Genomic DNA, 14,762 nt, shown 5'->3' on the forward strand with positions numbered 1-14,762 from the left:
ACCAGACTTGATCAACCTTGTTAGTGGATTCCTTTTGATGAGCATGAGATGGATGAAATTAGAAGACACAACTCTCTGTTCCCTTCTTTTACTTCACGTTATTTAGAATAAATAAAGTAAAAATAGTATATTATGTTTGTTTTCTGAATTATCCATGCAATAAAAAATATCCCGAAAATAGAAGTTCTTCAAATGCCTTGCAAATTTAATATGATTTTTTCTGGAATATTTGAGAATATCTGGCGCTGAGAACACACCAGAGGGAACCTTTACCTGGCCACGAGGGTCCAGGGTACGCCCCCTGCCTCGTGGGCCCCGAGTGGCCCTCCTCCACTTATTCCTGCACCCATGCTTTTCTTCTTCCTTCCAAAAAAAATCACCAACCAGCTCAAGCGCGAGTTCTAGCTCATTTTGCTGCCATTTTCGATCTCCTTGCTCAAAGCTCCATTCACAAAACTGCTTTGGGGGATTATTTCTTGGTATGTGACTCCTCCAATGGTCCAATTAGTTTTTATTCTAGTGCTTTATTTATTGCAAATTCTTGCTGTTAAGGTGACCCTGTTCTTAAGCTTGCATGTCAAATTTAGTTGGTCCCAAGTCTATACCTATACTAATTACAGACTCCCTAAGAATTACCACATTAATTAGAATTTACTGACCGTTCATCCTATGGGACTGAATTATTACGGTGGAGATTAACCCACAAAGACTCCCTAAGAATTACCACATTAATTAGAATTTACTGACCGTTCATCCCGTGGGACCAAATTTATTACAGTGGAGATTAACCCACAATTTATTGCTTAATTATGTGCTTAGTTCCGGTAGAAAAAATTCTAAATTAAGGCCCATAGTCCTTCACGGCTGTAGAAATAGAAGCCGTCATCCTTATCCCTAACCTCCTGACCCCAACCATCCCACACATCACGCCATGGATTGCGCCGCCGCCCTGCTCAACAGCCAACGCCGTCGCCGCCTGCCCCATCCGTCGTCGCTCCCGCCGCATCAACCCTCTGCCGCATCCCACCGCCATCATGAACCATCTCTCTCCTTGGTCTTCTGTCTTTGACCAATACTGGGTGGCGACTGTGCTTCCGGTCGCGTGGTGGCGATGTGGCTGGTCGAGGGAACACAGGTAAGGCGGACTGTCACCTATTTTTTGATCTGTGCCCACCTCCTATTCTTCCTCTCCCCATCGAACATCATGTCCGCAGTTACTGCCACACATGGCGCTCTCCTCTCCTACAGTGTTCCTGTTGTGCCCCTTCACACATTGGACCACCGTGGCGCGGAAGTACATGGAGAAGATCGCGCTGCTCTTAGCAAATTCGGGTGTTTTGAGTCGGCTACCCAGCAAGGTAATTTTTCCTTCTCAGAAGTTCTTTCATGGAACTTGGGTGGAATGGATTCGTGGGTGTGCTTGGTGGAGTGCCATTAGATTGCCATGTTAGTGGGCAGTATATCCTCTCCCGCACACACGAACTTGGGTTTGCCAAGGAAATAGGTCAATACTACTATCATTTGGCTTTGCAATGGTCATTTACATAGTTCTGTTTTTTCAAATCATGATGGTTTAGTTTGTTTGTTACCAGCTGCTTCAATTATGACTAACAGTCGAGAGTTGTCGATTGGATTGAATTTGGAAGAGGACAATATAATTCTGTTATAGTTTGTGGTTCAGTTAGCTTTGAAAAAATGTTTAGGTGATGAATAATACACAATGAATTGTTCTCTGTTGCCCAGTGTACTACAATTTAATATGCAGAATGTGAGCTTAAACTTTTTGCCAAGAAAATGTCTGTGTGAAACTGCTAATTCCCGGAAGGAGTAATTCATTCCCCGTCCAAGTACTTATTATTGATTGATGCTTCATCCGTTTATGCTGCAGGGGTATGGTCACATGGATGATTAGCATCTTTTGGCAAAAGCATGTTAATTCACTGAAGAAATACTACTGCACCTATGACTATGAGCGGAGATGTCCACTCACGATTTTTGAGGACCACTTGAGGATGTGATCAGTAGTGCAGCTTCAAAGCTGCTTGATATGACATAGTGTTTGATTTTTACAAATCTGAAAGTCAAGCCTAAGCAATGTTACGGTTCAGATCTAAACCTTAAACTTACTGATTATTTGTTGTGCGTTACTAATCTGACCGGCCATCGATTTCCACCTTAACCTTATTTATCTTTCTTATTAGCTCCACGTCTCTAGCGTCTATAGAGTCCTAACCCAAGAATATCTCCTGCCGCCTTCAGTCCAAACCCTCGGCAAGAGTCTCCCCTGCATCCTCCTCTTCTCCTTGCCGCCTATGTCTCCTTCTTTTGCTCCTCGGGTCGCTATTGTGACGCGTCCGTCGTCTTTTTCATGAGGAGCTAGATGATTTCAGTCTGAGATTACATCCTCCTATAGAGAATCCTACCCTTTCCATGCTGTCACTGTAGCCAGGTCTAGCAAAGGGGATAAATTTATGTTGCAAATGAGATGCTAAAGTTTATATGCAGAGGTGTGCAACTCTGTATCCATCAACATCCATACTTCAGGGTGGAGTAGAGGAAGGGAGCATTTACCAGAGATGTGCTTTTAGCAGCATTATTTTTAGATAAAATAATTATACCTGCTTTTATCTGTAAGCTGCACACAGGGCAGAGGATGCAATTTGGTTTAGAAGAAGAAGAAAACACATTGACACTATGGCTTATAATTCTTATGATAGTATCAGAAAATATATGCAATATGGTTTAGGTAACAAAAACACAGCATTATGTCTTCGTTGGAAAATTTGCCACTCCGGAGACATAGACAGAATTATCACTTTCATCTTATTAATGGTATTTTCCTAAAGTAAGAAGATAAAGAAGAGATGGGTTTATATGAAGCAGGCCTGCCGCAACAGTCAAAAGATGATGTCTCAGTATTTCACATTTAAAGCAAGGACAAGTGCTCATAAATGATTATATGTATCTACTTTATTAAACTAGCATATTAACTAATCCCCCGAATCCATGTACTCTATATTCTTACTGATTGCATGACGTTCTTTTGCTTCTTGATAAATATGTCCATTTTCATTATTATTTCATAATATCTGCTATGTACAGTGGCATCATTGAGCATTCCTTTACTTTTCACATTTCAGTTCAATGTTCTGCACAGTGCACAGTATAACGCTACATTGGATGGCGCTATTAAATACTTCGAGGTCATGCGACAGAGCACGAAAAAAGAACTATCGAGGTATGTTTTATGCTCATACTACGATTTTGAGATTCAGATGCAGTTTTATTTAGAACACATTTTTATCATAATATTCAATTCCAATGCATTTGGAATGGGTCAAGTCAATTGTAAGAGTTGAATTAGCTACTTCGCCTTTGAGTCCTTTGTTGTTTAGTTGTAATTTTTTATTCAATAAATTCCTAAATGCACCATTTCTTATGAGCAGGTTTTTTTAAAATCAAAATCACAATGTTATATATATGTTTCGTGCCTCTCACGTCAATTCTAAGAGGGCACAGGTTGGGTTCAATATTTTTATCGTCAGATCTAACCATGATGAAGGCAGGCCCCTCCGATTGCTATTAGGAATGTGGAAGGTTGACCAGCCGTCTCTTCCTCTCCATCGTCTCTCCATGGTGTGCATGTTAAGAACTTATGCAGCAGCGGACGCCAATTTCATGGAGCCGTCAGCATCAACTTTTGTGGAGTCCTCTTCTAGGATCTGATACGAGTCCCTCCGACATCAGATAAGGTAATCACTTACCTACTCCTCTCAGATCTAGAAGTATTGTGTATAGCGCCCCATGTGTTACTTTGATTTAATAAGGTTGAAAAACTAGAAGTTAATGGTGACCAAGTGTTGATTTTGGACAGAATAGTCTCAGTAGTCACAGTGCCCATGAAACATTGCGATATGATCAAGTTTTAATGTACATTACCGAATATACCTGATATGAGTAGGGTAGAAAAAACATTTGATATGGTATTTTCTTGCATATATTTAGTAATTAGGCCTTTCCATTTTCTGAAAGAAAACTGATGTATGTTGCCCTGATTTTCCTGTGTAGGTTTGGGTATGCATGAGGACGAATCGGATAATCAATTGCAAACTGATTGTATCGTATGTTGTGTACTATCGACGCATTTGCTTGGGTGGAAAAGTCTCGCTTCTGATTACAACACTTTCAGAAGACAGTAGAAGTCGTTTGGTTCAGCCCTTCTGATTTGTGTTACGGTGCTATCGGATAAAGCGCTTCACTTCGCTTCCGTGAAAAAGTCCGATCACGGCTGGATACAGGATCCTCTCCACTACGCATTCACTCGCGGCCAAGCCAAACAAAACGCATATTCAGGACTCAGGAGGAAATATCAGAGGCAAAGCTTCCCGACACTAAAAATAAAAAACGATACAAACGTGGAACCAAACGCCTCCCATATTTCTTCGGTTCCACTTGGAAAACATAGATTGATTATGTATCAATAAACCATGTGTTAGTCAAGACAAAAACACGGATGTGAAGCTCAGGTTTGTTAAGTTGTTTGGCTGTACGTGTGACATGGTTCATATACATATTGCTAGCTACTTTATTTTTCATTCATTAATAATACTATATTGAAGAAAATTACCATGTTATTTTGGTTATCATTGTCATTTAGTATCTAATACTATTTTACCCCATGGTTATAGTTATATTTTCAAATACATATCAATGTGCTTTATATTTTATGCGGAACTTTCGCTTATTGGGAAGTGAACAAATGTGAGCCATCCTTCCATAAAAAAATGACATGGCACTTTTCTTAAGTAGGTTATTATCCTGTTATGTGGTAGAATAATAAGCGTTCTCTAATTAATAATTCAATAAAATCAGTCCTAACCGTTGTCAAATTGCATCTTAGATTGTCTATATATATTATAATCACCGCATGCACTTTTCAATTACCAACTTGGATCACCTTCCAGCTGCATCTTTGGTGAGAGGAATACGGAACAGACGAATTGGTAACTTCTCTTTTGTGAGAGAAAGATAATTTGGTAGCTCAGTTGGACATGCTCTTTCAATTATAAAATGAGTTACTGCAGGGTCAAATGGTCCAGAACTCCGTAGCATAGACACTGGCTAAAGTTAGATGGTGCCTTAGTGGATAAAAGAAAAGAGAAATACTACTATTACATGGAAAACATTTCAAGTTTGTACCATGTGAACCAAAGTGTAGGTTGGATCAGTTCTAACCTTTTGGTTTTCCCATGCGCTTCGTTGTGACAGGGTTGCTATCAAAAAAACATAGTTCATGCATGTTTTGGATATGATTATTTTATACAATTAGTCTATGCTTTATTAAAAAATCCGTAATTAGAACGCCCTAAAAATAATAGTATGAGAAATAGTAAGTGAATAAAACTAGCATTTTCTAATATTTATCTTTCAGGCTATATTAGTTGTATAAATATTGATTCTTCTTCAGGATGCCTAAGCAAACACAGATTTTTTGTCGAATCTGTTGTACAATGAAATAAGCATACTGTGATGCATGTGTTGCAAAACAATCTGTAGTGTGAAGAAATTAAAATTTCAACAGCTTAACTATAAGGCTATATTCATCATACCTTTTTTCCAAAGGGTTTAAGTAATGCATTGTTGAAAGCTAGCCCGTGCATGTGCACGGGTTGACGACTAGTAGTTCTAATGCATGATATGGTCTCTAGGCACTTGTGGGAGTAGTTGCTATAAATCTTATTGAGTTTGGTTTACTTTTATTTTGAGTTACTAAAAATTTCAGAAACTTTTTCAGAGAAAAATGCATAGAAAGTTGTATCAAGGTGGTTCTTCAAGGAAGCAAGGACCGAGGCTTGCAATACGTGAGCCGGATGATGAACTACCTGGGGAAGCTTACGTGCGGCCTTGTGAATGGCCGTTAGAAGAGTTTATGGTTCGAGCAGGCATTAAGGATGAATTCGATGCATATGTGCGTAATGCTGATCTTGAGGAATTCATGCAAGATAAGTGCCCTCAATACCAATATTTAACTGATTCATTTGTGAGAAGGTTTAAATTTACATCTTCGCGTAATTGTCACAATGTACTGTTTGATCTTTATGATAAATCATATACCATGGTCTTAGAAGATTTTACTACTGCTTGTAAACTCCCACAATGGGTAGTGCTAGTGAACCTCGCAAATTTGAATTTAAAGATTTTCTTACTAGTATCACTGTGGGGGAATCCAGAGAAATAGCACAAGCCACCATAGGGAGCATTCATTTTCCTGCTATACATTATTTTGCTCTCTTTATAGGCAGATGCATAAATGGTAAGGACGAAGCATGTCACATGTGTGTTCCTGACCTTAGCATTCTCAGGAGTGCGGTGTTAGGAGATAAACAATATAACTTGGGGGCCATCGTTGCATGTAGGTTGCATAATAATGGTTTAATTGGAGATTTGTTTAGTGGGATTTATGCAACCTGTATAGCTAATTATCTTGGGGTACCCATACATGAAAATGATAGAGAGTTGATTTCTGCTTACCTAGATTATAATGCCATGGTTAACCACCAGTTTATTGAAAGGAAAGAACAATCCCTCCAATATCGACTAATCTTTGACAGACGTCGCGCTATCCATATTACTCTCCATGCTCCTGCTTTCTTTGACTATCAGGCAAAAAGAAGATATATGATAACCAGGGAGGAAGCGAACGAGTACGAGAAGAGGACGGAGGCAGCTCGCCGCCAGGCTGCCGCTCGTGAGGCAATGGCTTGTGCATCTCAGTACGACCCCAGTTACAACTTCGAATATCCACCAGGCCATCAATGGGCATAGACCAACTTAGGCCAAAAGCCTAAGCTTGGAGGGTACATATTTCTCCCCGACATTACATTCATGTTCACACACTCATTCTAGTTGTCGGTGCTCATACTTTTTCACTGTGCTATCCATGCTAGTTTATATTTTATTTTCTTGCTTTCTTCTCGTGTGTTTGAATAATCTTAAGAAAAAAAATTAGTAATAGCTTTTAGCTAGTTTACTTTCCATGCCTGTAGTAGTAATAATTAAAAGAAAACTCAAAAAGATTTCTCATTCTTCCTTTTGCTTGTTGGGAGCTTTCCCGTGTAAATAGTTTTATTTCCATTCTTTGGGGGTTAAAAGGAGAAGACCTTAATAGAATTTTTAAGTGTCTCTTTTATGCATAATTGATTGATTTAACCAAGATCCCATATTATATTGTCTTCTCTCTTAAATTGAATGCTTGCAGATTCCAGCTTAGTCCAATGCACGTGCACTATTATTATTATCCACACTGTTCGGTCATGCAAGTGAAAGGAAATAATGATGATATATGTTGAAATGATTGAGATAAGAGGAGCTGGTATGAACTTGACCTATCTTGTTTTTGTAAATATGATTAGTTCATCGTTCCTGATTCAGCTTATTATGAATAAACATGTTTGCAATGACAAGTAGAGATTATAGTTGCTTATGTCATGCTTAATTAGCTAGGAGTCTATAATGGTTTACCTTGCGTGCCAACATGCTATTAAAATGATTGTGATGTGGTATGATAAGGTGGTATCCTCCTTTGAATGATCCGAGTGACTTGACTTGGCACATGTTCATGCATGTCATTCAAACAAAATCAACATAGCCTTCATGATATTTATGTTAATGGTGGATTATATCCTACTCATGCTTGCACTCAGTGTCCATTAATTTTAATGCATGTTCATGACTGTTGTCGCTCTCTAGATGGTCGCTTCCTAGTCTTTTTCTAGCATTCACCTGTACTAAGCAGGAATACTGCTTGTGCATCCACTACCATAAACCCCAAAGTTATTCCATGTGAGTCCACCATACTTTCCTATATGCGGTATCTACATGCCGTTCCAAGTAAATTTGTATGTGCCAAACTCTAAACCTTCAAATGAAATTCTGTTTTGTATGCTCGAACATCTCATGCATCAACTAGGGTTGTCTGTATCTTCCATGCTAGCTGGGTTATTCTCAAGAGGAGTGGACTCCGCTCCTCAGTCACGAGAAAATGCCTGGTCACCGGGATGCTCAGTACCATGCTCAAATCAAATCAAAATAATTGCAAATGAAACTCCCCTAGGATTGTTATTAGTTGGAGGCACTCGTTGTTTTGGGCAAGCCATGGATTGATACTTGTTGGTGGAGTGGGAGTATAAACTTTACCATTCTGTTTGAGAACCGCCTATAATGTGTTTAGCATGGAAGATGTCGAGATCTCTTGGTTGTTATGTTGACAATGAAAGTATACCACCCAAAATATTATTATCTCTGTTTTAAAAGTCGAGCTTTGGCACCTCTACAAATCCCTGCTTCCCTCTGCGAAGGGCCTATCTATTTACTTTTATGTTGAGTCATCGCCCTCTTATTTAAAAGCAACAGTTGGAGAGCACCTTTGTCATTTTCTTGCATTACTATTATTCTATATTGTGTATGACTATGACTGGATCTATTTTACCATGAATTACAATGTTTAGTCAGTCCTTGATCTTTAAAGGTGCTCTGCATTTATGTTTTGCGGTCCCAGGAAGGGCTAGCAAGATATCATCTTGTTATATCATATTATGATTGTTTTGAGAAAGTGTTCTCATCCGAGTTTTATTATTATTGCTCGCTAGTTGATTATGCCATTTGATATGAGTAAACATGAGACCTAAGTGTTATTGTGAATATGGTTAGTTCATAATCTTTGCTGAAAACTTGAATGCTGGCTTTACATATTTACAACAACAAGAGCAAACAGAGTTTGTAAAAGTTTTCTTTATCACTTTCAATTTATCAACTGAATTGCTTGAGGACAAGCAAAGGTTTAAGCTTGGGGGAGTTGATATGTCTCCGTCGTATCTACTTTTCCAAACACTTTTGCCCTTGTTTTGGACTCTAGCTTGCATGATTTGAATGGAACTAACCCGGACTGACGCTGTTTTTCGCAGAACTGCCATGTGTTATTTTTGTGCAGAAAATAAAAGTTCTCGGAATGACCTGAAACTCCACAGAAGTTATTTTTGGATTTAATAAAAAATACTGGCAAAAGAATCAAGGCCAGGGGGCCCACACCCTGTCCACGAGGGTGGGGGGCGCCCCCCTAGGGCACGCCCCCTGCCTCATGGGCCCCCTGGTGCTCCAGCGACCTCAACTCCAACTCCATATATTCACGTTCGGGGAGAAAAAAACCAGAGAGAAAGATTCATCGTGTTTTACGATACGGAGCCGCCGCCAAGCCCTAAACTCTCTCGGGAGGGCTGATCTAGAGTCCGTTCGGGGCTTCGGAGAGGGGAATCCGTCGTCGTCATCATCATCATCAACCATCCTCCATCACCAATTTCATGATGCTCACCGCCGTGCGTGAGTAATTCCATCGTAGGCTTGCTGGACGGTGATGGTTTGGATGAGATTTACCATGCAATCAAGTTAGTTTTGTTAGGGTATGATCCCTAGTATCCACTATGTTCTAAGATTGCTGTTGCTATGACTTTGCTATGCTAAATGCTTGTCACTAGGGCCCGAGTGCCATGATTTTTGATCTGAACTTATTATGTTTTCATGAATACATGTGAGTTCTTGATCCTATCTTGCAAGTCTATAGTCACCTATTATGTGTTATGATCCGACAACCCCGAAGTGACAATAATCGGGATACTTCTCGGTGATGACCGTAGTTTGAGGAGTACATGTATTCACTAAGTGCTAATGCTTTGGTCTGGTACTCTATTAAAAGGAGGTCTTAATATCCCTTAGTTTCCATTAGGACCCCGCTGCCACAGGAGGGTAGGACAAAAGATGGCATGCAAGTTCTTTTCCATAAGCACATATGACTATATTCGGAATACATGCCTACATCACATTGATGAACTGGAGCTAGTTCTGTGTCACCCTATGTTATAACTATTACATGAGGAATCGCATCTGGCATAATTATCCATCACCTATCCAATGCCTACGATCTTTTCACATATTGTTCTTTGCTCAGTTACTTTTCGTTGCCACTGTTACAATTACTACAAAACTGCTACTGTTACTTTTGCTACCGTTACTGTTACTTCCATACTACCTTGCTACTAAATAGATTGTTGCAGATACTAAGTTATCCATGTGTGGTTGAATTGACAACTCATGCTAATACTTGAGAATATTCTTTGGCTCCCCTTGTGTCGAATCAATAATTTGGGTTGAATACTCTACCCTCGAAAACTGTTGCGATCCCGTATACTTGTGGGTTATTAGATGGCCATAAAGCCTTAGCCATGTTCCTCATTGCTTTCCGAGTTCGTTCATACACTTTGGATAGCTCTTGTAGCAGGTCGCCTTGGAATCCGGGCACTTCTCCTTCGAGACGTCCGGTTAGCACACCTACAGCAGAAAACTTGTCAAAATTTCAATCTGGAGACTGTGTGAGAGTAAGGTTAAAAGCATATTGAATATGCCACCTTTGAGCTTCCTGCTCTTCTTCACAGCATCAGACAGTTGGGCTCTTAAGTCCTTCAATTCCTCTGCTTGTTTGATGTTTGCATCCTGTAGCTTATTCTTCTCAGTTATGGTCCGTGTTAATACACGTTGACCAACGGCTTCTTGCCCTTCGACATGTTGTTTGTCCGCTTGAGCATCCCTGAGCATCTGCTTGAGCTGTTCTTTCGACCCTACAGGCAAAGCGATGCATTGTTACGAAATATCGTTATAGGCACGAAATTTTATTTTCGGGCTACGGTTGTATTTACCATTAGGTGCCTTCTTGGAGTTCTTTAACTCTTCCAGTTCGGCGGTGGCAACAGTTAGCTTAGTTCGACATTCTTCTAGTTCCTTGGACAAGGTGTTGTTTTTCTCTGTGAGTACCTGAGGATGTAATGATTCTTTAATTAGTTAGGCTAACTGCTTCAAGACTCGGGGGCTACTGGCATATGATTATTAAATCTGCATAAATTCTTACCCGCATATCTTTTGAAAGTTGGTGAGTGGCGCCAGCAAGTTAATCACGAGCAGCTCGGATATAAGCATCTGCTGAGCTAAGAGCGTTGAATGCCTCCTCGGTAAATTTGGATTGCGCATAGCCGCTCTCCGACGCCGATGATTCATCGCACTCTCCACTTCAGAGTTGGTGACAGATACATTATCCGAATCCTCGTGGAGGTGATTATCCAGCATTTTACCCGTATTGACCCCAGTCCTCGTGATCAGGTCCAGGACCGGATTAGCCTATGCATGACCGGCCGGGTCTCCGGATACAGTCTGACGTATGTTCCTCCTACACATTTGCACAGCAAGAAATGTCACCAGCTGGCTTATCCCCCGAGTACGTGATAAAACTCATACCTCTTTGATGAATGAGAGGGCCCGCAGATATCGTCGCTTGCTTTCCTTTTCGAAGAATCGCCTTGTGCAGTCGTCGTCTTCTTAGAGGGCGCCTTTGCCGTAGGGTGATGCGACAAGCGACGCCCCTTGGGAGCATTATACAGTGCGGCGGGTGAGTCACAAGGGGCAAATTCTTTTTGAGGAGATGACTCCTAAGTACTCACATGGGAAGTGGGGATAATGGGTAATCAGCTATGATGGCCACTTCCGTGCCGTCGTAGCTCGTCTGATAAAAGACGTCGTCCTCAAACTCTATGGATATATCCGGATCTTCTTCAAATCCGGGATCTAGGTCTTGATTATGATCCTCCGGCTGTGGAGCGGGGTAGTAGATCCCTTCGACGACTTTTCTCATCAAAGGTAGCCGGAGTATAATCAATGGAGTTGTACATAGATAAGCTGTCTCAATAGTTGAGACAAGAAAAATCTTCCTTCTCTCCTTTGTAAAGGTCGGCTAACGTAGCAGCCAAAGCAGCAAAGTTGGTCGGACCCTTGCGCCTGCAGCGCGATGTGTCGTCCTCCCTGTTATAATGCCACGCGGGGAGCCCTCTGAATTGAAGTGGCTGAACGGATTGCGTTATTGAAATCCCCATTACCTCAACCATGGACAGTTAAGAATGGGCGAGTATTTTGATCTTGTTCGCTAGCCTCTTGACCTCCACACTGTCCCCTTCTTCATAACTTCGGGACGCCAGCTGGCGTGCTTCTTTAAAGGAGCAGTGGAGAATTCGGGAAGACCTTGCCGGATTGGGTCCGGAAGGACAACATCTTCGATGTAGAACCACTTCGAGGGCCACTCTTCAGATGCCTTCTTCGGAGTGTCGGTATGTATCCTGTTCCGCCTATGCGCCATAGTTCGGCGCTGCTGATACATCTCTATTGTATCTACTTTTCCAAACACTTTTGCCCTTGTTTTGGACTCTAATTTGCGTGATTTCAATGGAACTAACCCGGACTGACGCTATTTTCAGCAGACCTGCCATGGTGTTATTTTGGTGCAGAAATAAAAGTCCTCAGAATGTCCTGGAAATCCATGGAGCAACTTTTCAAAATTAATAAAAAATATTGGTGAAAGAATCAGGGCCAGGGGGCACACCCTGTCCACGAGGGTGGGGGCGTGGCCCCTCCCCCTGGGCACGCCCCCCTATCTCGTCGGCCCCCTAATGCTCCACCGACCTCAACTCCGACTCTATATATTCCATTTCACAGAGAAAAAATCAGAGAGAAAGTTTCATCATGTTTTACAACCCGGAGCCGCCGCCAAGCCCTAACCTCTCTCGAGAGGGCTGATATGGAGTCCGTTCGGGGCTCCGGAGAGGGGGATTCGTCGCCGTCGTCATCATCAACCATTCTCCATCACCAATTTCATGATGCTCACCGCCGTGCGTGACTAATTCCATTGTAGGCTTGCTGGACGGTGATGGGTTGGATGAGATTTACCATGTAATCAAGTTAGTTTTGTTAGGGTTTGATACCTAGTATCCACTATGTTCTGAGATTGATGTTGCTATGACTTTGCTTGTCACTAGGGCCCGAGTGCCATGATTTCAGATCTGAACCTATTATGTTTTCATGAATATATGTGAGTTCTTGATCCTATCTTGCAAGTCTATAGTCACCTATTATGTGTTATGATCCGACAACCCCGAAGTGACAATAATCGGGATACTTCTCGGTGATGACCGTAGTTTGAGGAGTTCATGTATTCACTATGTGTTAATGCTTTGGTCCGGTACTCTATTAAAAGGAGGCCTTAATATCCCTTAGTTTCCATTAGGACCCCGCTACCATGGGAGAGGGTAGGACAAAAGATGCCATGCAAGTTCTTTTCCATAAGCACGTATGACTATATTCGGAATACATGCCTACATTATATTAATGAGCTGGAGCTAGTTCTATGTCACCCTATGTTATAACTATTACATGATGACTTGCATCCGACATAATTATCCATCATTGATCCGATGCCTACGAGCTTTTCACATATTGTGCTTTGCTTATTTACTTTACCGTTGCTACTGTTACAATTACTACAAAACTGCTATCGTTACTTTTGCCACTGTTACCATTACTATCATACTACTTTGCTACTAAATACTTTGCTGCAGATACTAAGTTATCCAACTGTGGTTGAATTGACAACTCAACTGCTAATACTTGAGAATATTCTTTGGCTCCCCTTGTGTCGAATCAATAAATTTGGGTTGAATACTCTACCCTCAAAAACTGTTGCGATCCCCTATACTTGTGGGTTATCAAGACTATTTTCTGGCCCGGTTCCCCGGGAGCATAGCTCTATTCTTTGAGTCACTTGGGATTTATATCTGCTGATCACTATGAGGAACTTGAAAGATGAAAGAACTAAGATTTTCCCCTCAACTACGAGGGGAGGTAAGGAACTGCCATCTAGCTCTACACTAGACTCTCCTTCCGTTTTGAGTAAGCTTGCGACACCTAAACCTGCTACTGCTATGAATTCTGATATGTCGCATCTTATTGATGATGCCACTTCTACTATGCATGACACTTATGATGAAACTACTTCTATGCTTGATACTACTGTGCCATTAGGTGAATATCTTGATGAACAACTCGCTAGGGTTAGAGAGAATGAAATTATTGAAGATGAAATCATTGATGTTAGTGATGATGAAGGTTCTCCCTGTAACGCCCCGGATTCGATGCGCCAGGTGTCTGTCAGTTATTCGCCGTCGTTGCCATGTCATTTGCTTGCGTGTTGCATTTTATCATGTCATCATGTGCATCTCATTTTGCATACGTGTTCGTCTCATGCATCCGAGCATTTTACCCGTTGTCCGTTTTGCAATCCGGCACTCCTATGTCCTCCGGCGTTCCCCTTTTGTCTCTCGTTGTGAGCGGGTGATTAAACTTTCTCAGAATGGACCGAGTCTTGCCAAGCGGCTTTGGTATAACACCGGTAGACCGCCTGTCAAGTTTCGTGCCATATGGAGGTCGTTTGATACCCCAACGGTTAACCGGGTAACCGTAAAAGCCCCTTTTGTCTTGCAGCCCAACACCCCTTCCAAGTGGCCCAAAACCCAACTAACTCCCGTCCATGCTCTCGGTCGTTCGATCACGATCGCATGGCCGAAAACTGCTCCTTATTTGGACTCTCCTAGCTCCCTCTACCTATATATTAGTCCCCCTCCCCCGAATTCACGGATGAACCCTAGCTCCTTCTACCTCCGCGCGCCGGACACGTCCGCCCGGCGCCGGACACGTCCGCCGCCACCCCCCTTGACCAACCACAGTGCGCCACGTCGCCCTCGCGCCCGCTCTCTCTCTCTCCTCCGCCGCCCGCGGCCCGCCAGGACCTCGTGAAGCCCGCGCGAGCCCATCTGGGGCCCGGGTCGGACGCTGTGCGC

At 41.9% G+C, this 14,762-nt stretch overlaps 1 long non-coding RNA gene across 3 annotated transcripts; it reads left to right on the forward strand.

Moving 5' to 3' along the window:
- The first annotated feature begins 881 nt into the window (after positions 1-881).
- Positions 882-4,503, forward strand: LOC119291743. 3 transcript variants are annotated; one of them, XR_005142614.1, is made up of 5 exons: positions 882-1,135; positions 1,249-1,358; positions 1,889-3,238; positions 3,567-3,752; positions 4,069-4,503. It is a non-coding gene; the product is annotated as an uncharacterized LOC119291743 (long non-coding RNA). The 3 variants fall into 3 exon arrangements; XR_005142616.1 differs by having other exon boundaries at positions 1,889-2,096; positions 3,141-3,752; XR_005142613.1 differs by having other exon boundaries at positions 1,889-3,752.
- The last annotated feature ends 10,259 nt before the right edge of the window (positions 4,504-14,762 follow it).

This window comes from Triticum dicoccoides, chromosome 4B, assembly GCF_002162155.2.
Source record: "Triticum dicoccoides isolate Atlit2015 ecotype Zavitan chromosome 4B, WEW_v2.0, whole genome shotgun sequence".
Taxonomy (NCBI): Eukaryota; Viridiplantae; Streptophyta; class Magnoliopsida; order Poales; family Poaceae; genus Triticum; species Triticum dicoccoides.